The sequence below is a fragment of the Phodopus roborovskii genome, unplaced genomic scaffold, assembly GCF_943737965.1.
Source record: "Phodopus roborovskii unplaced genomic scaffold, PHOROB, whole genome shotgun sequence".
Lineage (NCBI taxonomy): Eukaryota > Metazoa > Chordata > Mammalia > Rodentia > Cricetidae > Phodopus > Phodopus roborovskii.
In genome coordinates this window covers 697,294-723,118 of record NW_026126623.1, presented here as the reverse complement: position 1 = coordinate 723,118, position 25,825 = coordinate 697,294, and the positions used below count along the sequence as shown (strand labels likewise).

The 25,825-nt window shown below is 39.6% G+C and overlaps 1 protein-coding gene and 1 pseudogene across 4 annotated transcripts in view; both read left to right on the top strand.

The window, feature by feature from the left end:
• Lrrc28 (leucine rich repeat containing 28) overlaps positions 1 to 25,825 on the top strand; it is a 132,438-nt gene that overhangs the window by 61,353 nt on the left and 45,260 nt on the right. The gene's annotated exons all lie outside the window — the stretch shown is intronic.
• On the top strand, positions 19,415 to 19,528 carry LOC127238059 (uncharacterized; annotated as a pseudogene).

Below are 25,825 nucleotides of genomic sequence, written 5' to 3'. Positions count from 1 at the left end.
ATGAGGCATCAGGTATAGAAACATGTTCACAGAAAATCTTAGGGGTGGGCTAGAGTGATGGCTTAGTAAAGTGTTTGCCATACAAGCCTGGGAACCTGAGTTTGAGCCTCAGAACCATGTGAAATAACTAGGAGATTGTATATATACCTGTGATCTCAAGATGGGAGATGGAGACAGACATATCCCTGGGATTTGCCAACCAGCTAGCCTAGCCCACTTAGTGAGTTCCAGGTCAGTGAGTTACTCTGTCTCAAAACCCAAGATAATTGTCATCTAGGGGATGACACTGAAGGTTGTCTTGTGGCCTTCACAAGCATTTTCATGTATCTGCCTGGCACATGGACATCACACAAACACAAAAGAACAGAGGTGGCGAGCTGTGCCTAAGTCTCAGTGAGAGACCCTGAAGGGAACCTGAGGCACCGCATTTATTTAAGACACACACATATTTGTAGAAAAATAAGGATTGGGGAAAAACAGAAAGGCTAAAGAGTTGTTTATTCATGGAAAAATAACTTACAACAGAGACAGATGAATGCCAGTAGGTTCCAGTCCCAAGGATGCCTCTGGATGCTCTCCCTCTCCATCCAGGAAGCAAGAGAGAGCTCCAGGGTTCCCTACTCCAGACCTAGTTCTTCCAGGTCACATCCACCTCTGTCCCTACCCCCCAATGAGCATGGTCAGTGCAACAGATGTGGGCAGGTAGATATCTCACTACAGGGGAGGGAGAGAGAGAGAGAGATTTTCTAAGGTAGTCTTCATAAACCTTTACAGGGAAAGTACCAAAACATTTCTTGCCTTTTCCCAATCAGCTGTATTTCTAACTGAATAACGAAGGAGGGCAAGTGATAGACTTAGAAGTGTCAACATTTTATAACACCTAATAAAATATCTTGATAGACATTATAGCTTCCTGCTCTGTTGGGTAAAAAGCTATAAGAAACTTTGTATTGGTTGTTCAGTGTAGATAATGTCGGTGTCCACTAATTAATCTCAACTCCACTAAAGGTTGTACAAGCACACTTTATGTCCTAGTGCTCAGAGAGATACAGTTGGGTGTGTATGGCTGTTCCCTAGTAAAGGTTATCTTACCAAAGAAAATCCTGTAAGGAATAAACAAACATAAGAAAATGTAGGATGATAAAAGTTCTTCAAGATGGAGACTCAGTGAATGACAGGCATGAGAAAAAGGGAAAAGGAAAACTTGTACTGGACTTAAAGAATCATGTCAGCCATGGCTAAGCAGATAGTTCAATAGGTAGAGAGTTTTCCAGGCATATGAAAAATTGAGTAGATCCCCAGAATCTACCTAAAATGTCAAGCATGGTGAGGTGCTTATAACCCCAGAGCTGATCAACCAGGCTTCCCTAGTCTGTGTACTTCAGACAAGTCCAAGTGAGAGACTGAATCAGAAAAGATGGAAAGCACCCACACAATGACACTACCCTGGGTTTAGCTCTGGTTTGACCCTGTCCTCACAGATACACACACATATATGCATGCACATATGTGTACTTGTGCACGTGCACTCACATCACCCAAATGCAGTTCTTGCCCTTTGTTAATATTTTGATTCAAACAAACTGGATGTAAAACTAACATGCTTTTGAACAAGGAGATATTTTTAAGAAATTATTCATTTTAACATGTATGATAATAATATTGTAGGATTCTTTAAAAAGAGTATTATCTACTAGAATCTGTACCAAAGTAGTTTTGCAAGTACAATGGGGAATCTGATGACAGTATGACTTCTGTATAACAGGGAAGCCAAGGGTGTGAGAACATCAGCAATTGCAGTTCAGATTGCTTATGCTTCCCAGTGTTTCACACAAGCAAATACATATTTTCTCAGGTAGAATGTGGCTCATTTCCCCATAATTAACCTAATAGAATATGTACCATAACATACTATACAAAAACAAAAATAGATATTCTTTTCAAGCACATTTAGAAAATATTTACAAAAATCCACCAAGAAGTGAAATCATTCATTTACTGAAATTATTCAGTAAATTTACACAAGTCAGGTAAATTGGAACTAATTTTCCCAGTTAATGTAAATAAGTTTCAGACTAAGGAAACAACTTAAATTAGGACACAGTGCACATATGCAGAAGATTGACATTAATATTTAGGAATCATGTTTGCTGTAGAGCCATACTTTCTCTGTAAATGGCTAGTTTATAGAAAAAAAATGCAGGTAATATGGTCTTTGTCCTACCCACTCTATCATTGCGACATGAAAGAGCAATATACTATATTCTTATAACACTTTATTCAAAAACTGGTGTTCCAGTATTGGCATGGTGGCTGTAGTTGTGGCGCTCTGGCATAGATAACTAAGTATCTCTCTGGGAGAAGATACTTGTAATAGATGTAACTGTCAAAGGGATTTTCTCCATAATGAAGTATTAGAAATAAAAATGAGGCAATTTAACTTAGGGAAAAAAAAGTCAATAAACTTAACAAACACTTTACCAAAGAGGAAATCCAGATGGCCAGTAAACATATGTTAATATGCTTAGCCTCATTAGTCATCAAGGACATGCAAATTAAAACCACAGTAAGGTTCCACTAAGTAGCCACAGGGATGACTCAGAAGTGCTGGCAAAACAAGCATTGACGAGCCATGGACTGACAGGACTCATAGCATGGACATGATGCTGCTCATACTTGTAATCAAGAGTTTTGCTTCCATAATGGAATGAAAAGACATGTGTGATTGTGTCCATAAGAACCTGCAACTAGAAATATTCTTTTAAATGGAAAAGAATGAAATGGTGAATTCATCTATTATGACACTGCATATTAACAAAAGGAACTGAACTGGCACCTATATTCAGCAATGCATTTGACTCCACAGAAACAATTTGAACAAAAGAAGCTGATCACAATGCAGTGTGTGACTGTGAGTGTGAAGGTTCCAAGCCAAGCAATATCAGCCAGCCTTTACAAGACAAAGAGAGTGTGTATGCTGTGCATGTTTGTGTGTGTGAGACAAAGAGACAGAGACAGACAGAGAGATACATACAGAAAGAATTCTAAAATTACAATATGTGGTTAGCATTATCCATCTGTAAATATTTTATAATATTGAGAAGCCCTATTCCCATCTCTCCAACCCTGTCTACTCAGAGAATCTCTGAACAAAGGGAAGGCTCCAAAAAGCCTAGTTCTGCATTCTTGGCAGCTACGCCAGCTTCCTCCTCTGAAGTGGCCAGCTGCCCAAGTTCCTGCCTAAAGTGCTCAGCTTTTGACCATACTTGGGCACAAACCCAGCTTGTGGTGGACACGTCATCACCTCTCACCTACAACCTATATAATCTCCCTGCTTTAGTCTGGGTATGTGGCTTCTCGGCTTCTCCAGCCTTAATCTCTGGGACTGGAGAACCCACCTGGGAGTTGCTTTGCTCAAATAAACCTGTTGTTATACTTTTTCAATTCTACTAGATCTGGCTTGCTGCATCAACATAGAAACCTGTTATCAGGTGGCAGAAAAGCTATAATTATTAATTTACCTTCTTCAAGTCCTGAGCATTCCTGTGTCTCTTGGTGGTATGTTGGAGGATTTATATTGTCAATATTCTTCAGTGGTTCTGTGACTTCGGGGAGTTAACCCTGATGATGCACATGAATGTCCTGTGGTCTTATGTGTTCTTTCTCACGTTTGTCCTTACTGCCTGGAGAACCCACCTTTGTCCTTGTTGGCATTGCCTGTGGTTTTTATTTGATGCACTTTGTTGACTTTGCTACCTTCTAATCCGTTACTCCCCTCTTGCTCTTTGTGTTTGGTTTACCTTTCTTCACTGTAGTCTCTTGAGATAAAAACATTATTTTTAGCTCACTCTTGGTAGCACAAGCATTTCAAGATAAAAATTTCTCTTTAAGCTTTAGTTGCCTCTCATGCGTTTTGATGTGGTATGTTTGGTTTATCTTAAGCTGTTTCATGATTTTGCTCAGTTTCTTGACCCATGAATTTGTTTCCAAGCCTGTTGTTCAGTTTTCAAGTGTTTGAAGTCTCTATTTCCAACTTACTGTTGATTTCCAGTTTAATTCCGTTGTATATTTCTTGCTATATTTTACTTGAAGCCTTTAAAGGTAGATAGTGGATTGAGAACCTAATCGATACAAATGGACTTAGCAGTCTCATGATGTGAATATTGATTTTCATGTAGAAATGAGAGTTACTCATCCATCAGCACAGCCTTGTGCGGATCTGAGTTATGTACCTAAACACCCAGTGTTGCAGGTGCTGTGGAAGTCTGTTCTCTTTCCATCATGTAGGTCTTGGGGGATTGAATTGAGGTTATTGGGCTTGGCAGAAAGCACCTCGATCCACTGAGCTATCTTTCTGAATCTCCTGTGATAATGCCATTTTTAGATTTTCTGAGAAACTTCCACTGATTTTCATAGTTAACTATTTTAAGAAACAACAAAATACTTTAAGACAAAAAAGTTATAGAAAAAAAAAGACAGTCAATAATAATAAGATAATAATATGTTAGGAAGTTGTAACAATTATAAAGATATATGTACTTATCAAGACAGGCCCAAAACATATGAAGCGGAAAATCATGGACTTGAAAGGGAAATGAGGAACTCAATTATAAATGAAGACTTTAGTCCTTCTGTGCTGGCATATGGTTGAACAATTACACATATAAAAAATGTGAATGACATTGTTGTCTACCCTGAACTAATCCTTCACTTCAACAGAACTAGAACACAAACTGTTCGGAATATAGTATGTATACCAGTCCACAGATCAGGTTCCAGAATCCTGTCCAATTATTCCAAGTTTTAGGTCTTATCTACCATTGTCTTCCAGCCCCTTTAATATTTCTTACAGAACAGATGTGCTAACAACTGATCTTAATCATTTGGAATGTTTTCATTTTAACTTCATTTTGAAAAGATTTGACAACATTTGTTTATTTGTATGTTGGGGCTGGTGTGCTTGAAGGTTAGAGGAGAACTTGAGTAAGTTCTTTCCTTCTGCCATGTGAGACCTGAGGATGGAGTTCAGGTTATCAGGCTGTACCTGTACCCACTGAACCATGTCACTGACCCCTTAACTTTATTTAGAAAAACCGGTTTTGTTAAATATAGGATTCTTAATTGACATTTTGTTTTCCAGAAGATTTACTACTTTAGCTGGCACAGCTGTAGGATTGAATCTCCTGCCCAAATGCTGAGGGGTGCCCTCTCTGCCTCCCAGTCCTATAGAGGAGCCTCCCAAGCTGCAACCAGCCAACACAGCTGCTTTCCTTACATGGAGTTTTGCAGGTGCTCAAGCAAACATTTCTTTTTCTTTTTTCTTCTATTAAAAAAAATTAGATTCTTTTTATACAATATATTCTGATTACAGTTTCACCTCCCTATAGATTTTTTTTTTTTGTTCGTTTGTTTGTTTTATTCCTCGGTTCTTTGTTCTTTTGGGGGCCCACTACCCAGCTCCCAAATAACTACACATAGGCTTATTCTTTCTTACAAATGCCTAGCCTTAGCTTGGCTTATTTCCAGTCAGCTTTTCTTAACTTAAATTGTTTCTTCTACCTTTTGCCTCTAGGCTTTTACCTTCCTCCATTTCTGAGTATCTTTTCTTTCCATGTCTGACTGTGTAGCTGCATGGCTGGCCCCTTCTTTTCTTGCTCCTTGATCTCCTCCCAGATTTCTCCTCCTATTTACTCTCTCTGCCTGTCATCCCTGCCTTTCCTTTCGCCTGCCTTGCTATTGGCTGTTCAGCTCTATTAGAACAATCAGATGTTTTAGACCGTCAGGGTATGCACAGCTCCACAGAGTTAAACAAGTGCAACATAAAAGAATGCAACACATCTTTGCATCATTAAACAAATATTCCACAGCATAAACAAATGTGACACATCTTTAACTAATATCCTACAACACCTCCCCCTATGCCTCTAATTCTTCCCCACCTCTGCTCCCATCCAGGTCCATACCCTTTCAGTCTCTCCTTAGAAAATGAACAGTCATCTAAGGAATAATAACAAAATAAAATAAGATAAACAAAAAGCAAATTGGAATATGACAAAACAACCAAACAAGAAAAAGAATGGAGATCCATGCACCTTTAAACCCAGTCCTTGGGAGGCAGAGGCAGATGGATCTTTTTGAGTTCAAGGCCAGTCTGGTCTACATAGTTAGTTCCAAGAGAGCTAAGATTACATAGAGATACCCTATCTCAAAAAAACATAAGAAAGCAAAGAGAGAGAGAGAGAGAGAGAGAGAGAGAGAGAGAGAGAGGGCAGAGAGAGACAGAGAGAGAAAGGAGCCAGAGGAAAATCGCAAGAAATGCATAGAGATGCAGACACATACATGTTCACATATGCTAGAAGCCCATTAAACCCCAAACCAGAAGCCATAGTATATACACCAAGGATCTGTAAGCTTCTTTTGTTAATCCCGCTGATTTAAAAGAAGACTACTACCACAGTTTAAAGTAAAATTTGAAGCAAGCTTTAATTAAATACTGGCCAGGTAGATGGCCTCTGGGAAATGGCCCCAAGTAACAGTTTGCAGCAGCTTAAGAAGGAAAACCATAATTTATTGCATTTCCCATCAGGCCCAATCAGGGGCAAGCATAGTACTTCCAGCCTATATCCTCAGGGGCAAGTGTGCATCCTGACGTACTTCTTGCCTGTGAACCTCCCGCCCATGTGTGATCAAGCACATCCAGTACAGATGGGTCAAACAAACATGTTTAGGGGAATGACAACATGTGACTTGCTATCTCCCATAAACGATAGCCTCCAGCATTTCAGAAACTATCTGACCTTGGGCAAGGGGTTTGTGGATCAGAGAGACATTTGTTTCATGGATTTCTTAGGCATAGTAATTAAAATTTAAAATGTTACTTTGGCTCTCACTATGATGGTGGTTGAGCAAGGCATGGCTCTGTGAGTAGATTAGAAGGTTGTTAGGAGTCATCATTGCTTGTGGGGCGTCTCTGCAAATGCCACAGGCAGCGGCATAATGACCCCTTACAGCAGGAAGGAAATCTGGTTCAAAATGACCTAGTTAGCTGGTGTTGGTTCAAACCTAGAGTTTATTTTAGACACTTTTAAGTACAGTACAACTTTGGGAAAAAAAAGTTTCCTGGTAACCATTATCACAATAAAGCCTAGGTGTGACTACATCCAAACTCTTTTGCAAAGACCACAGGGCCTCTTCCATACGAATGGATTCTATGGCTTAAGGTTCTAGGGGAGTATATGGTATGCTCTAGGCCAACATAGAGGTCACCAAGCTACAAAGTACATGTGATATTTGCCCGAGGGATAGGTTCTATTGGCTGAGAAACAAAGCTCAAGGTAAAGATCTGGGATAAACATTCTGGGAGATTTGGGTATGGCCTGGCCCTATATAGATAGCACAGAACCCCAGGTTATTATCAGTGTCTACTCCCAGCCTTCTAGTGGAAAACAGGTATTGAAGAGACAGCTCTGCATGTTTAACATTCCTGGTTTCTTAGTGCTTAGCTGTGAGCACAAGGACTTTGTACCCTCTACAGTCGCTATGTTCCTTTAGCAGTACTGTAGAATTTGGTCTTCTCTAGATCCCTGCCTATCTAGTCTCACATTTTTGGTCTCATAAGCAGCATTCATTGGATATGGGCTCCATCTTAATGGTGTGCGCCTTAACTCAAATCATATACTGGTTGATTACTTGGTGGGTCAGTCTTATAGATTGAAGGGTTTGTAGGTGTGTTGGTGTTTACCTTTCTCCTATGGTAGTGTGCAGAGTACTTTCCAGTACCATGAATGCAAGTCAGTAGGGTTGAAGGTTCCAGGGAAGCACCAGCTTGACTTCTGTGTGTTCAGAGTTATGTAGGTGTTGTCTTAGCAGTAGGGCCTTACCGTTAGTTTGTGGAGAGCCAACAATAGCCTTAGGAATAGCCTGGGTTGTTTGAGGTTCCCATTGAGACCCCTTTGAACAACAATTCAATTAAAGGCAAGCCATTCCCAGTACTGGAAACTTCATTTGATGATCAGAGATGTCTAGTTGTGAGTCTGTCTCCCCTGTTACTTGGTGACTTCATTTAGATCACCTTATAGATGTATATAAGAAGGCTCTGCTGTATTATGTTTCCATACTACTGCAAATGGCCCTTGTAAAGATTCAGGCATTATGCTGGCCTGCCCCCGTCTCATGGCACAATGCACTCAGGCAATATTCTGGTCTACCCAGGTTTCCATGGCTACATAAAGGCGCAAAGGACCTTTAAAAGAAAAACTCCACTCACTTCCATCCTCTTTCCTGCTGTTTCTCCGAACGGGCAGACCGGACTTTTCCTTCCTCCCTCTTCTTTCCTTTCCTCTCTCTCCTCCCCCCATGTCTTTCCCTCTCTTTCTTTTATTTACCTCTTCCCTCTTCTCCCTTTCCTTTCTAATAAAACTTCTCACTTAAGCCTTGTCCTCCTGGCGTGTTTGCCCCTCACCCACCATGGAATCCACCAAGTCCCCCAAGGGCTTTATTATAATAGCCCTTACCTTTAGCTGACCCTCCTCATATTCCTTCCTTTGTTCTCTTTTCTTCCCCTTCCCTGTTTGATTTTCCCATTCCAGTCCCCCTGCCTTGTTCATCCGTAGCTATCCATTCTGTTTCTACGTCCTAAGGGGATGTGGATCGATCCCTTCCCCCAGTCCCCTATTCTCTCCCTAACCTCTGTGGTTATATGGATTGTAGCTTGTTTATCAATGACATAACAGCTAGTATCCACATACAAGCAAATGCATACCATATTTGTCTTTCTGGGACTGAGTTACCCCAGGATGATTTTTTTCCAGTTCCTCTCATGATTTCATTTTTAATGGCTGAATAATATTCCATTGTATAAATGTACCACATTTTCTTTCTCCATTCATCTGTTGGTGGGCATTTGGTGGTTTCCATTATCTGACTATTATGAATAGTACAGCAGTGAACATGGTTGACCAGCTGTCTGTCTGGCAGGATGAAGTGCCCTTTGCGCTCAAAAGTAGTATAGCTGGATCTTGGGGTAGATTGATTTCCATCTTCCTGAGGAACTGCCACACTGATTTCCATGGTGGCTGTATCAGTTTCTACTCCCACCAACACTGGAAGAATTTCCCCTTAATCCACACCTTGCCACACCTTTTATTGATCTTGACATTTTGATTTGTGTGAGATGAAATCTTAAAGTAGTTTTAATTTGTGTTTCCCTGATAGCTAAGGATGTTCAACATTTCTTTAAATGCTTTTCCACCATTTAAGTTTTCTCTGTTGAGAATTCTGTTTATATCTGTATACCTTTTTAAAAATTCAGTTGTTTTCTTGATTCCAAGTTTTTTTTTTTTTTTTTAGTTCTTTATATAGTTGGATGTTAGCCCTCTTTCAGATATGTAGTTGGTAAAAATATTTTCCTGTTCCGTAGGCTGCTAATTTGTCTGTATGATATGTCCTTTGCCATCAGAGCCTTTTCAGTTTCATGAAGTCCCGTTTATTAGTTGTTGACCTTAGTGCCCGTGCTATCAATGTTCTGTTCAGGAAGTTGTCTCCTGTGCCAATGCATTCAAGGCCATTGTTCCCCACTTTTCTACCAGGTTCAGTATGTTTGGTTTTCTATTAAGGTCTTTGATCCATTTGGAGTTGAGTTTCATGCAAAGAGATAAGTGTGGGTCTATTTGCATTCTTCTACTTTCAGCCATTCATTTTGACCAGCTTCATTGTTCAAGATGCTGTCTTTTTCCCCCAGTGTTTATTTCTGACTTCTTTATTGAAAACCAGGTATCCACGGGTGTGTGAACTTTTTTCTGTGCCTTTAATTCTATTCAGTTGATCAGTGTGTCTGTTCTTGTGCCAGTATCGTGCTGTTTTTGTTATTATAGCTTTGTAGTACAACCTGAAATTGGGAATTGTGCTACATCTCACAGTTCTTTGATTACTCAAGAGTGTTTTCTCTATCCTGGGTGTTTTATGTTTCCATATGAAACAAAAAGTATTACATTCAAATTCTGTGAAGAATTGTGTTGGAATTTTGATGGAGATTGTATTGAATCTGTGGATCACTTTGGGTAGGGTGGCTATTTTTACCATTTTATATTAATTTTATATTAATCCTACCTATTTGTGAGCATGGGAGATCTTTCCCCATTATGATATCTTCAGTTTCTTTCTTCAATGTCTTAAAGGTTTTTTGTTTGTTTGTTTTTGTTTTTGTTTTTTTGAGACAGGGTTTCTCTATATTGCTCTGGAGGTTGTCCTGGAACTTGCTCTGTAGATCAGGCTGGCCTCAAACTCACAGAGATCCGCCTGGCTCTGCTTCCCAAGTGCTGGGATTAAAGGTGTGAGCCACTGATGCCCAGCTTGTCTTAAAGTTTTTAATTATACAAATCTTCCACTTGCTTGATTAGAGTTACCCCAAGATATTTTATATTACTTGAAACTATTGTGAAAGTTGTTTCCCTGATTTCTTTCTCAGCCTGTCATCTGAATATAGGTGGGATAATGATTTTTGTATGTTAATTTATCCAGCTACTTTACTGAAAATATTTGTCAGTTGTAGGAGCTTCCCATTGGAATTTTTAGGGTCACTTATGTATAATATCATTATCATCTGCAAATAAAGATACTTTGACTTCTCTTCCTATTTGTATTCCCTTGCTCTCCTTCACCTTCAGTCGTTTTATTGTTCTAGATAAGATGGAGTACTATACTGAATAGGTATGGAGTAGGCAACCTTTTCTTGTTCCTGATTTTAGTGGAATTGCTTTGAATTTCTCTTCATTTAAGTTGATGTTGGCTACAGGCTTCTGTAAACTACCTTTGTTATATTGAGGCATGTCCCTTGTATCTAATCTCTCAAGGACTTTTATTAAGAAGGGCTGTTGGAATTTGTCAAAAGCCTTTTCTTCATCTAATGAGATGATTATAGCTTTTGTCCTTCATATTGTTTATATGGTGGATTACATTTATTGATTTATATATGTTAAACAATCCCTGTATTTCTAGATGGAACCTTGATCATGGTGGATTATCTTTTTGATGTGTTCTTGGATTCAGTTTACAAGTATTTTATTGAGAATTTGTGCATATATGTTCATAGGAAAATCTGTTTGTAATTTCTTTTTTATTGTTTCTTTTGTTTTTTCAAGACAGAGTTTCTTTGTGTAGTGTTGGCTGCAATTAGCTCTGTAAACCAGGGTGGCCTCAAACTCACAAAGATCTCTGTCTCCTGAGTGCTAGGATGTCATTCTCTTCCTTAGTTCAGTCATTGTGTAGTTTAGATATCAGGGTGACTATGGCCATATAAAATGAATTGGGCAATATTCATCTTTCTATTTTGTGGGATAATTGAGGAATATTAGCATTAACTCTTCTTTGAAAGTCTGCTAGAATTCTGCACTGCCCCTGAGTTTTTTGTGGCTGGGAGACTTTTAATTACAGTTTCTATTTCACTGGAGGTTATAGGTCTTCATTTGATCTTGATCTGACTGTGGTAGGTGGTCTCTGCTGAGAAAATGATCAGTTTCCTTTATATTTTCTGGTTTGGTGGAGTACAGGTTTTTAAAGTGTATCATATGATTCTCTGGATTTCCTCGGTGTCCCCTCTTTTTGTCCTGATTGTGTTCATTTGGATCTTCCCGCCCTGCCTTTAGTTATTTTGGCTCTTTGCTTCACTGATTCTTTGTTTCTGTTTCATCCATTTCAGTCCTGAGTTTGGTTTCTTGCCGACTCTTCTTTGGGATGTTATTTTTTTCTCTTGTCCCAGAGGTGTGCTGTTAAGTGGCTTCTGTGCGGTCTCTCCATTTTCTTTATGAACACATTCAGTGCTGTGCCCTTGCCATAGACCCACCTTTATTGTGCCCATAAATCTGGGTATGCTGTGTGTTTATATTAATCCAATTCTAGAAAGTTTAAAGATCTTTCCTAATTTCTTGACCCACTTTTTATTCAGTGGTGAGTGTCTCAGTTTCCATGAATCTGTAAGCTTTCTTTTGTTTCTTCTGTTATTGATACTCAGCTTTAATCTTCAGTGGTCAAATAGGATGCAGGGTGCTTTTTCAAATTTCTTGTTTCTGTTGAGACTTTCTTCGTGTCCAAGTTTGGGGTCATTTTTAGAAAAAAATTCCATGAGGTGCCAAGAAGGCAAATCCTTTTGTATTGGGTGAAAAACTCTGTAAATAACTGTTTGGTCCATTTGGTTTATAATGTCACTTAGCTCCAGCATTTCTCTGTTTAGTTTTTCTACTGGTGAGAGCATTGAAGTCTCTCACTATCACTGTGTGAGGGTCGATGTGTGATTTAAACTGTTAGTAGTGTTTCTTTTGTGAACTCGGATGCCCTTGTGTTCAAACAAACATTGTCTGCCATGGATTGCTTTCTGGGGGTTTAGTGGTGAGGTTGTTTGTGTTGTTTTTAATAGTTGTCCTGTGTTTTATGCTTGCTTTTGGTGGAGAAGGCACATTGAGTTCCTCAATGTACTGAAATGCACCTAAAATATCCCCAAGCTGTTGTTTAAGCAGTCATTTAAGACATCTAAGGAGTGTGGAGCTGTACAAACTACTCTCTGTCATGATTTTTGTGACACTTCTTCCCATGCTTGGTTTTCCTATGTCATTGGACAGGTCTGTGTATTCACAGGAACTGGCAGAAACTTAAGTGTTCTGTGTTCTGTCAGCTGTGAAAGCAGCTTTTCCCCTTCGCCTTTAGGCTTTCTCTGGGTTTTGTAGGGCCTGATCTCTTGAAGAGAAGCTAGGGCAAGGTTTTTGCTTGTCACCCGTTAACCGATTATTTTCAGTGAAAACGTGGCTTTAGTAATCTTTCTTCATGTCTGGAATTTTCCAAATGTGGCTCCTTAAGAACAATTGAATTTTCCATTCTTGTAGATGCATTTCTAAACATATAATCAAAGTAAATTGTAAACCTTTAATTATAATTTTCCTAGAGAACAATATGATACCGAGTGGCACATATTGGTAACATAAACCTTTAATTCCAACACTTGGGAGGCAGAGGCAAGTAGATCTCTGTGAGTTTGAGGCCAGCCTGGTCTACAGAACAAGTTCCAGGACAGCCAGAGAAAACCTGTCTCAAAAAACAAAGCAATACAAAACAAAACAAAAGACCCAAAGGAACAATAAGATGTGTGTACAGTTTCACATTTTGAGTTTTCTTTACTTAGGAATTTAACATCAGTTTTCATTTTCTTTAATGCATAAAAGCTAAAATGAGTTTGTTTATTTAGATTTTTCAACTTTACAGATGAAAAGAATAGATTTTATAATAGAACATCAATGCAAATAGCATCATTGTAACTGTTGCTAGGAGAACACATTGTCATTTTGGTGCTGATTATTTACATTATTACTGAGAAGATCGTAGTGTGTCAGGCAAAATGCTTTGACACGAATTATGCTTGTTGGTTTTCTTCTATCGGGAGTCACTGGCCTGCACCCATTGTGCCTCTGCTGCCAAGTGTTTGAAGCTGTGACTCACTAGGCCTAGTGAGATGACTTTCCAGTCTCCCAGACTAGCCTCCTAAAATTTTCATGGTGGGAACAGATTCCAGGAGCATATGCCTGCACCGCCATTGCATTCCATGGGCCTTTTTAAAATTGATTTTTAATTTTGAGATAATTGTAGATTTGCATGCAGATCCATATGCTCTAAACCAATCATACAATTTAAAAAAAAAAAAAATTCCCAACAGTTAACTCAGATTAGCTGTTGCTACTTGATGGTTAATGAGAGGGACCATGTAGAAAGATTTGGACTTAACTACAGCCCTGTGGCATAAATCTTGTGCTCATGAATAAGCAAAACTATCTTGGGCCCTTTTCATTCCTACCCGTGACCCCACAGAAAGGATGCCAGGAACATCACCATCTTCTTCTGCCAATCTGTTTCCCACCAGTGAGACTTTATCTTAAAATGTTAATTTATAACACAAAATATCTCTAGTAAAAACTTGGATAAACATATTCGCAGCTTCTCTACAGTATGATTAATAGAATGAAATCATAAAACATTTGAATTCTGATTGTGGTTGCTCTCATCCAGGAGGCCTTTCGTAAAGTGGCCATGTTGATACATTTCTAAACTTAAGAGTGTGTAAAAGTAATCTTGTATGGTGTGGTTGCACACACCTAGAATCCCAGCACTTTAGCAGGCTGAACTGAGTAGGCCAGCCTGGGCTACATACAGGTCTCCAAGCAAACCCCTACAAATAATTCCCTTTGTAATACATATTCCCTCAGTAATACATATACCATGTATATTGCTTTGCCCGTTTAAGATATGGGTACAGAGGAAACATTAAAATTGTTTGAACAATGGTTGTACATATTTTTGTCCAGTCTTTTTAAACCAGAGTGCCTTTTTCTTCTTTTAGTCTATTGACTTAGTCTGGCTCTGGCTTGCATTATGAAGGGTTTCTGTGGTGGAAACCCTTGTCTAGAAATGATGAAAATCATACTTTTGTAGAAGGATTTAAGGGGGTTTTGGTTATGAACATTGCTTATTCTGTATGTTAGAGGAAACTTTTTAGTTACTATTACTGCTGAATTGGAAATATGGGCCAGAAGAGGCTGAATTGCCTAGAGGGAGAAAGTGGATGTGTGATAGGAGAGAATTATAAACACAGATTTGAAATTAAGGTACAATTTGAAAACTCTTCAAGCAGCCTTTGAAAGAAAAAATTCCCAAAATATATGCAAAATGATATTGGAAGGACTATGGGTAGATGCAAACATGGCTACCAAGAAAGGTTTTAATTTTTTTAAGTTGCCAGTTCAAAGTTATAATTGGGACCTCACAGATTGCACGTACCTAAGTATTAGAGACTACAATAGAAATAAGCTCAGATTTAATGTCCCATTGTCATTTTCTTTGTGTAGAGACCAAACAACTTGTTATTTTTCTTAAATGGAAAAAAAAAAAAAAAAACAGATGATGAGGCTCAGTGGCTAAGAGCACTTAGTGGTCTTGCGAAGTCCCAGGTTCATGTCCCAGCACCCGCATGGTATTCGCAGCAATCTGTAACTCCAGTTCCAGGGGATCTGATGCCCTCTGGTCTCTGAGGGTACCAAGCACACGCATGATATACCTACATGCATGCAGGTAAAACACATAAATGAAGAAGTCTTTGAACTCTTCTAGGAAGGTAGATGAAAGGTGCAGAGACACTATTGAGAGTGTGAAGCACTTATGGAACAGATGGAACAAGTGGCCCCGGATTGATGGTCAGCGTTTCCCAAAACCTGCAGGAACCTGCCGGGTGTTTTGACTCGGTAGCGGTTCTGTGGGGTCCTAGTTAGACATGTAGCATTTGCATTTTCCCAAACCCTACGGATCCTGAGAGCACTGGCCTGGCTGGTGTTGATGTGGCTGTCCTTGCTGACTCCATGGTGCCTGTCCTCCCCAACATTTGATAAAATGATTGCAACAATTCTGTGTACGCATGTTTGAGGTTTTGTTTTTTCCCCCCTAAGTTGTATTTTTTGAATGCTGGTTTTGTCTGATTTCTTGTGTTTAATAGAGTGTTAGTTTTCGTGACAGGCTGAGTCAAGCACAAAGTTAGCTTGGGAAGTGTTCCTGTTCTTCAGCATTTCCTTTGTCTGTAGAACATTTCCGGGGAAACGAGCACCTGTGTGGAACTCTTAGCCATTCCTTCTATATGTATAGATCTTCTGGGCCTTTCTTCTGCTGCCCTTATCTCCTGTTTTCTAGTTTCTGAAAGCTTTGTTAATACAGTGCAGACAGAAGATTTGCAGATCACAATAAAAGACTATGAACTGTGGTACACAGGAACTAGTTTTTTAGCCAAATACAGTCCCAGGAAGCTTTTTTGAAAAGGCTGGGAAATAAATAGAAATCTAAAGAAATATGTTTTATGAATTCTTATTAGAAGCATAATACAGATTTCTGTGATACTTTTGACAGAAACTATATAAACTTAGGATTTTTCTACTTTACAATGATGAAACTTGTGAGATCCGCAGAAGTATGGATTTGTGTGAACCAAATAAACACATTTATTAAATTGCTTAATCTTTGTTACATTGAATTTCAGTGAACTGGATGATTCTTAGAATTTTAATAAATTTCTGTGTGATCATTCTCATAAATAAAACCATTTTTTTAAAAAGGATTTTTATAGAATTTTTTGCCTTTCTTGGAATCCCAAAATGAGCAATGCAGTACCATCATAATGGCATAACTAATTTTTGTTACACATGTTCACATGAGCTTAGGCATGAACTCTGAGGCAGCATAGAGAGGTTTAAATGTCTGCACCTCTTCATATGAAATCCTCTTAAAGCGGTAATCACAAGCATAGAGTCCTGTTACTTTTTAACTAAGACCCATGACCCGAACCATAGAGTTTGCATTTAGAAATCATAATTATTTGTGGCTTTAGTGAGATTCTTTAATTAATATAGTGGGAAATCTTTGCATATATGTGTGTAATTATTTTCACATGTGTGCAGGTGTGAGTACAAGTCCACAGATGTGGAGGTCCAGGGAAGACAGGTTGTTCCACTGTATCTCTCCACTGTGCTCCCTTGAGTCAGGGTGTCACTTGACCTGGAATGAGACAGGTGGCTGGCAAGCCCCTGCCATCCTCCTTGTCTCTGCCTTGCAGAGCACTGGGGCTGTAGGGGGCACACATCGTACCACACCCATCTTCTTATACAGATGCTGGGAATTTGATGTGGGACGTCAGACCCACAGAGCCTTCTCTGTAGCCCCTGGAGAAACCAGTAATTTTAAACCAGTGTTCAGTTTGTGGTGATCATCAGCTCCTCTCTGTTTTTCAAAGTAGTTACTTTTCTTAATAACTTCAGAGACATAAACTAAATGAACCATTTGTTAATGTTGTATATACAATAAATACTTTCTCCTTAAAACATCTACCTGATTTAAGCTTAGAAACTGAGATGAAAGTACTAACATTGTAATATTCTTTTCAGAGGACAGAATGTGGGCTGCTTTTAGTTCTTATCTGTATAATAGTGTAATAAAGCAGTATTCTTGTCTGCTGTGCTGTGCTGTGTCTTGAGACTGATTGTAATGGCTTTATGCCAACAATGGACACCTAGTGCTTCCTGCAAGTCAAAGCCTGGACATTTCCTTTGTGCTTCCTCAGGACAGAGAAAAAAGTCAGACCTAGGAGAAATCTGCAACAGACAAGCACTAAAATAAAACACAAATGAGAGCCTTTGAATGTGGTCTCTGTAAGTCTTGAAGAATGAGGGAGATAAAGGGCTTTGCCAAGGAGACATCCATGCATCAATGCAAAGCAATAATAAAGATGCTAAGTTGTAGAATAAATGCTTTTAAAATTCAAAGAGAACATATCTAAGGCAGAGAGCCAGCCATTTCTCTGTTGCAGTTAGTTAAGTTGCCACTGAGAGAACTTTCTAGTTTGGTTTGTTTTTTCCTGCAGCATTCTCAGTGGCATTTGGGAAGGTACTTCAGATGCCAAATTATTTGGTTACTCAGTAAATATCTGGGAGCTAACTTATTTTTAAGAATTTTGACTGAGGTTTTAGTGAATTATTTAAACATACAAGGCACCAGGAAAATGTCAAAACAGGTGAGTTTTCTTAATAGAAATGTTATCTTTCAACCTAAGAATTTTCTACTGGGGATTTGTTGACAAGCTTGACACTTGGACTTAGTTGAGTCAGATGGTTTGTTATGCTTCTCAGATGTGTTAAAACAACCCTGTACATAATTACCTTTCATAAATATGCTACTCCGTTATTGGGTCTTACTTGCTAACTTGATTCTTTTTAATGTTTGTGAGTGTATCATCTCTCTCTCTCTCTCTCTCTCTCTCTCTCTCTCTCTCTGTGTGTGTGTGTGTGTGTGTGTGTGTGTGTGTGTGTATTGCATGTGTGCAGGTATGTATATACATTTGCCAGGAAAGATATTGGACCTCCTGGAATGTGGAGTTGCTTGACAGTTGTGAGCTTCCATGTGGGTGCTGGTAACTGAACCTACATCAAGAGTAGTTGAGTGCTCATAACTACTGACTCTCCACCCCCACTAATTTGGCATTTTACTTTAAAAAATCATATAACACTATATTTGTAAAATATGTCAATGCTAGTTTATTCTCATTATGCTTTCTGGAACTATTAATTCTCAGTGATGACAACCTTCCGGGTATTAAAGCTGTGAATGCACAAGAAGCTCCTTGTCATTGTGGGTAGTGGTGTTCTACCTTGGCAGGCCCAGGTTGGCGTGACGCTTTCTCGGTTAGGGTCTATTGCCTAGTCTTCTCCATCTCTGACTGTGGGCCTTAGCATCCTGTGTTTGTTTTGCTTTTTAATGTATGTCTAGTTTTTGTTTGTGTAGGGGGTTTTGTTCTTTCTGTTTTGTGTTTGTTTTGCTTTGGCACTAAGGGTTGTTTTAATAGTCAACATTGTGACTGGTATGTTTTGGGACTCTATTTTGTGTTCCTCCCTAGCTTGTTGGTATTGGTTCTCCTCTGCCGCTCAGTTATGCCTGGCCATCTTGAACTTGGTAAGGATAGATGTTGCATTGTGAGGGTTCTCATGGCTATAACAGCTCTTTTTTATAAAGGCAACTACTTTCATGAAATTGAGTCTTGTTATCCAATAGTGTTGTATTTATATTTTTTTAAGTCTTGTTTATACATCTTTCAGTAACTTGATAATTTTAATGACTGTTGAGCTTTTGTTAATTAGTGTATTTCTGGATACCTTACACTTCTGGTCCATAATGTAAACATGAGATAAGCTACCCAGCTACTTGTGAAAATCCTGGGTATTTTTCAGCTTTAAGTCAGAGCAAGACTTAACTGCTACCCTTGCCATCTTCCCTCCTCAGAGTTGCCTTCTGGCTTGGTTAGGGTGGATGGAAATGAGGTCTTCCTCTGAGATGTGGTTCTTACAGTGAGGGCTATTCTGGGCTTCAGAGTTGGCATCAGGCTTAATCGTGTCTCTGCTCTGACTGAACAGGAACTCCAGTGTCTTCCACACTGCTGAAGTTGGATGTCTGCATTCTCCTGTCAGCACTGTAGCCATGCTTAGTGGTGGCATCTGGGTCCTTTCGCCTGACCCCAAGCCTAGAATTTTCCGGAGTTCTGCAAATAGACTTGTGTCTCTTCACTTTTCCCATCATCTCCATCACTCCTTTTAGGGTGCTTTGGTCCTGGGTCCCAGCTGCTTGCTCTGCCTTGGGTTCTGACTGGTGCAGCCTACAGGTGTTGGGGCTGCTGTGCTTACGTCTATTTATACCCCCATTTAATGTCTTTGTCTTTTGTTATGCCAGTTGTATAATATTTTGGCAAATCTCCCCAGTATTTTTCTTTTTCATATTTTGAGGGAGTTTTTCCCCCCCTTAGAGGATACTTACCTTTAAATCTTTCAACCATTTAAAAATAATGGAAATCACTTTGCAGCCAATTAAGCTGACCAAGTCCCTTTTCACATGATGGCCTGGCATGCAGTGATTGCAAACTGCAGCCTGATGCCTATATGGGCTGTCCTAAGGGACCTTGAAGATAGTTTTATGGCAGTTATTCAAGTCCCAGATCTCAATGCGGTCCCTAGTCTAGGCTCCAGACAGGCATGCCAGGTGCCTTTAGGAAACCCCAGGGCACAGTGACCAGGGTTCACAGTGGCCAGGTCATTGTGTCCATTCACACCAGGCTGCAAAGTAAGGACACATGATTGAGGCTCTGCATAGAGCCAGGTTCAAGTTCCTTATCTACCCAAAGACATCTCAGAGAAGTGGGGCTTCACCAAGTTTAGTGTAAATGAGTCTGAAGACATGGTCATTGAGAAATAGCTCATTCTTGATGGCTACAGGGGCAAATGTATCCCTAGTTGTGTACCTTGAACAAGTGGCAGGCCCTGCATTCCTGAGGGCTCACACAGTACTCTTCTTTGTTCTACCAAATCATCTTTAGTAATCTCACATCCAGTTAAAAAAAATGAAGTTACATGTGAATATTAATTTTAGAAGAGTTGTTCTTTTTAGTAATTTTTAATTTTTATCCCAAAAATGCTGTTTTTGAGATCTTGTTTAAATTTTTCAGTATGACTTTATGAATTTGTCAGCATGAATCTTGAGTTTGCCCTATGTCTTTTTTAATATTTTGTAGGTTTGACTTTTTTTTTTGGATTGGTAATGTGAATTGGGATTTTATTCCATCATGTCACTGTGGTGCTGACATAAAACTCCCAGGTATTTTTTTATGTGCAACTATGTGATAAATCACTTTATTTTTTTTTTTTTCTGGCTTCTATTAGATCTACATTGCTGTCACATAGAGATGGTACAGTCTAGTCAAACATCCATGTTCATTCCATTGCATTTTACCCTTGTGTAGTGTAGAGCCTCTCAGTCCGTGGGGGACAGTTATTGGAACATAGCATTACTTTCCTCTTCCTGATTTCCATGTGAATGGCCTCAGGATTTTGCCATCTGCTGTAGTGGACTCCCTTACTGTTAATGATTTATTTTATTAGCTTTGAGGTGCTGTGGGAATGGATTAGGTTAGATAACTGTTTTGGTACATTTCAGCATGCTTCCTGATCTCCTTGTGTAATTGTCATAGCTTTATTGATTTGATTTGTTAGTAATTCTAATAGAATTTTGGCTTCTGTATTTTTGAAATGAGTTGGGAGCTTTCCTTCCTTTCCTGCCCTTCCCTAGTGATGTAAAGTAAGTTTACAGGGCCAGAAAGATGGCTTGGTGTTTAAGAGCACTTAATGCTCTTCCAGAGGACCCAAGTTGAGTTCTTAACACCCATGTCAGACAATTTACAACCACTCAAAACTCTAGTACCCAAGCCTATAGCCTCCATGGGCACCCACACTCACAGACACATAGCTATATAAGGACACACACATATATACATAATTAAAAATAATGAAAATAAATCTTTAAACAAATAAGTCACATGTATGCTCTTCGTAGTATTTGTTCTTTAGACATTAAGTTGATAACAGGAATATAATTAGTGACTAGGTGAGTTAAATCTATTTATTTATTTATTTAAATTAGTGTACATAGTAACAAATTTCCTTATTGCATTTACATAAATAGTTTGGTTGATAGATGAGGGTGTTTTTCTTGATTTAAAAAATATTTAGTATAGCTGGGCAGTAGTGACACACACCTTTAACCCAACCCTTGGGAAGCAGAGGCAGGCAGATCTCTGTGAATTTTAGTCCAGCCTGGTCTAGTAGAGCTAGTTCCAGGACAGGCTCCCAAGCTACACAGGGAAACCCTGTCTCGAAAAAACAAAACAAAACAAAAATGTTTAGCTTATTTGCTTATTGTGTATTTGTGTACATGTTTGTATGCCAGGACATCTTGTGGGAATCGATCCATTCACTCCTTCCATCATGTAGGTCCCAGGAATCAAACTCAGGATTTTGGACTTGGTGATAAGTGCTTCTTCCCACTGAGCCATCTTTCCAATTTTATTTTGGCCCCCTATCTGCTCAGTAAGCATGATTCTTCTTTGTGTAGGAACCAGGCTATTTCTAGGCAGGTTGCTTAATATGCAGAGTAACTGATTTTTATTTTAAAACTACAAGTACAGCCATGTACTGCATAAAATAAGTTCAGCCAAGTGCTGGGCTGCATGTACATCAGGAATAATGAAGTCAAATTTTCCAGTCACGTAGTGACAGTGTAGCTGGTACCCTTGTATTCCAGTTGCCAGCAGTATTCAGTGCAGCTAATGGTATGTGGGTTTGTAGTCCAGATGCTACGGACTGCCATACAGCCGGCCTATAGGCTTGTGTATGTGTAAATTTTTTGTTACTCAAATAACAAAATTGCCTAATGGTTCACTTCTCAGACCATACCCTGGCTGAGTGACATGCAACTACACAGTAATTAAGGTCTAAGGACTTGCTATGTTAGGGAAACAGATTAAACAGATTAAACGAATTCTGCCTTTTAAAAAATTACTTTTAATGTATCTCAGGCCTGATCCTAGTTGTCACAAGCAAAGTCTGAGGCTGCAGAGTTGATGCATGCTAGTAAGCCTTGGGGCTAACAATAAGGAAGTTACATCTGAGTGGTTGGTGGTGGTGGTGTGTGTGCATGTGTCTGAGTGTATGTGTTTGTGAAAGAGTGTATGTATGAGAGTGTTGTGAGAGAAATGTGTGTGAGAAAGAGAAAAGGCAGGGTGTGTTGTGTGGTGTGTTTGTGTGTGTGAGAAAGAGTGTATTATGAGGGTGTGTGTGAGAGAAAGTGTGTGTGTGTGTGTGTGTTTCAATCTTTTTCCAAGAGGGTACTCCTCAGTTTCTGACAGATACCTGGTTCTTCAGAGCCCCTTTCTTTGTTAGACATGAAACATAATGTTTTTGTAGTTGTTTCTGTAGTAAGACATCAACCATTAAAAAATCATGAAACTATTTATATTCGGTGTCTGTGTAGACACCGAGGAACTGGAAATTAGATATACTTCTCTTTCTGCCATCCATGTATCATTGAATTTATGTCCATTTCATGTAAATACATGTTGACCTCTTGAGTTAGGGTTATTCTCTCTCTTTTTTAAAAGTAGGTATTTGTTTGTTTATAGCAAACTAAAGGTATAAATAATTAAATAAATAATCAAAGTTTTATGGCCAGTAATACATAACAATTTCAGTTTTGGCCAGTTTGTATCTAAATAGCCAAGGAAATAACCTTTCAAAGCCACACCAAAAGATGTGAGTGGATAAGAGGGAAATGTGCTGAGTAGAGGAAGAATCCAGTGTTGAAGTGTTGGCTCTTATTTCTTTGCATGTTCTCCTCAGCCCAGTGTGCATTGGAGCTTAAGTTAGAGCTGTTTTTAGTGGCACCGGAAAAAGCCAGACTTGAAAATAGCAAGCTTTGTTATTGACTCTGTGTGGCCAGCCACTGGGTTGGCCTGGAGTGGGTGGCTTCCTTCCCATTCCATTTAAATTCTAGGTTCGGTCAGTGTCCATCCGTGGAGTAATGATTTAAAGGGGACTTACTGTTTTTCTTTGAAATTTGTACCGGGGTGTTATTTTATGCTTGGTCTCAGTAATAACTGTGTAGCAGCATCAAAGGCATCTTTAAGATACAAGTGGCTGAAAAGTTTTAAGGAATTGTATATTTAGCTTAAAAGTAAACAGTGACCAACAGTTGTGAAGTTAGGATTGTTCAAGGGACATTAAGGAAGAGAGGCTTACAGAGTGATGGCTACCTTCAAGGAAGGGAGGAGGGTCAAAGAGTTGTGGTCAGACCCAGCTGGAGAGGGGAGAAGGCTGTCCCCAGAGAAGCTCTTGTAACTGTCCCTAGTACTGTGTTGATTTCAAGGTGACTTAACAATGAAGAGCTTTAAAGTTGTCAGAGTAGTAAATGCATTTGGGTACATCACTTACGTTATCAACACTTGAGTGTGGTTTGCACCTCCAGTTGGTGACTGTGAGATTCAGCTGTGCTGTTATTGTTCCCTTTTATTTCTGAGTAGTAGTGGATTGTATGCATCTGCCAGAGCTTGTCCGTCCACTACTGAAGGAAACGGTAATTTCTGTAAACTTGTTCTTGCCATCCTTGTTCCGTTTTAGCAATTCACGGGTGTCCACCCCGCCCCCTCGCCTGCTCCCTCATCTAAGGTTTGCCACTTAGCTAAGCCAACTCTGTCTTTCTCATCATCACCTCATTGCAGAGGCAGGACCACGACTTGCCCCCCCCCACCCTCTCATTTGGAGCTTTTATTGGTTGTGCATATACTTGTAATTATTGTTCTTCCTGAATTACTGACTACTTTATGATTACGAACTATTTCTCTGTCTCTTGTGGTAACACATGTCTTCCTGCCTGTTCTTATGACGTAAAATAACCTTGTTTCTCGTGGTTATTAAACAAGGCTGCTGTGGTTTTTCCTCCTTGGACTTGACACCTAGTGGTATCTTTGACTCTTAAGTGTGTTTCTTACAGATGTCGAATCTTTTTAAAAGGTAGCCTGTCAGCCTTTGACATTTGATTGGGCTCTCTAGTCAATTTCACTTTTTGTCTTTGGTTTTTCAAAACAGGACTTCTCTGTGATAGCCTTGGCTATCCTAGGATTTGCTTTTTAGACCAGGCTGGCCTTGAAATCACAGAGATCCACCTGCCTTTGCTTCCCAAGTGCTGGCCTTCAAGGTGTGTGCCACCACCACCCAGGCCTGCTTGCATTTAATATATTTACTTATGGTTGTATTCACATCCATGCCTTTCATATTCATATAACTCAAATGTTTTTGTCCTTTGTTTCTTCTTTTTTAGGTTTAATTTTTTATTGGGGGGAGGGCCAAGAGAGTGCAGAGACAGGAGTGTGCCCTGATGTGCATTCTTGTTGAACTGAGACTTGATTCAGTCTGTCAGGGTTGCTCAGTGATGGATGCTGTCTTCTTAGCCTTCTCTCCAGCCCTCACTTTGAATTTTTTTTTTCTTTCGTCTTTACTGAGCTGCTTGGATCTTTAGATTAAAATTTAACTATGATTTCGAGACTTTTTCTGCCCCCTTTTCCTGATTCTTTTCTTATTGGGGTTTCAAGTGTTTTTGTAACGTCTTTCTGGCCTGCAGGTCTCTGAAGTTCCGTTCATTTTTGTCTCTGTGAGCGTATAATTCCCATTGTCTGTCACTGGTTCTTTTATCTACCTTTTCAGATCTACTGTGGAGCTCTTTTCTTGGGCCTTTGACCTCGTTTGGTCAGGGCACTTACTTTGTACAATTTCAGTCCTTAGGAATGTGCGACCTGCTCAGTGGTACAGCATACGCTCAAACCTGGATAATACACCATGCATATTAAAAACAATGTTTTTGCCTTTGTTTCTGAGGTGTCAAATGAGGTCAGGTCAGCTTGATTTATTTTTAATAATTCCTATTAATATGTCCTTTTCCAAGAAAACAAATCTTTGGAATTGCATCCCACATCTTGAATGATGGCCTAGTGCAGTGGTTCTTTACCTCCTTTGGGGGCCAAATATCGGCTATCCTGCTTTTCATATATTTACACTAGTATTCATAACAGTAGTAAAATTACAGTTATGAAGTAGAAATGAAATAATTTTATGGCTACAGGTCAGCACAAGATGAGGAACTGTATGTATTATGGGTCACACTGTTAGGAAGGTTGAGAACCACTGCTCTAGAGGGTAGCAGAAGGTTACACTTGACCTTGACGTTTTCTTACTGTGTTGTCTGCTGTTCTTAAGATGTCTCTGGGTCTTCCTGAAATTCCTTGGTACTTTGTCTTTTGTCATGATGCACACCCTCATCCTCTTCTACCCTGTGCTGTTTGTGGCTCCCTTGGAGCTTCCAAAGAGGACTTCATAGCCGTGCTCCATACCGATGTCCAGTGCTATCCATAGGGCATCCCTTCCCCCTTCCAGGCCCTCTGCCTTGGCCTTCTTTCCTGCTCCTCTCCTTGTTCACGGGTACTTGCTGGGCATGGGCACACTCCTCCCCCTGATGGGAATGCAATATCCTCTTTCCTTTCTGCCTTTCCAGGCTTCATCCCCAGAACCCTTTCCAAAAGCCTGAGCTCTTCATGTGACTCCGCCCCCTCTGAGCTCCTGTCATACCTTCCTGTATGAACCGGTGGCTCCAAGGGCACTGCCTACTGTGTCATTCATTCCCTTGTCACTCGGCCCACGAGGCTGTCCGGTCAGTCCTGTAGTCACTGTGTAAAGTTAGGCCCAAAACATTGCTTCCCTGTTGTTTTTGGTTTTTTCTTTCTTTTTCTACTCACTTTAAAAGCACCAGTTCCCCAACTCCCTCATCATTACACCCTACACAAGCAGTCAGTTTATTCTGTGAAGTAGATACAAAGATGGACTTCATCATC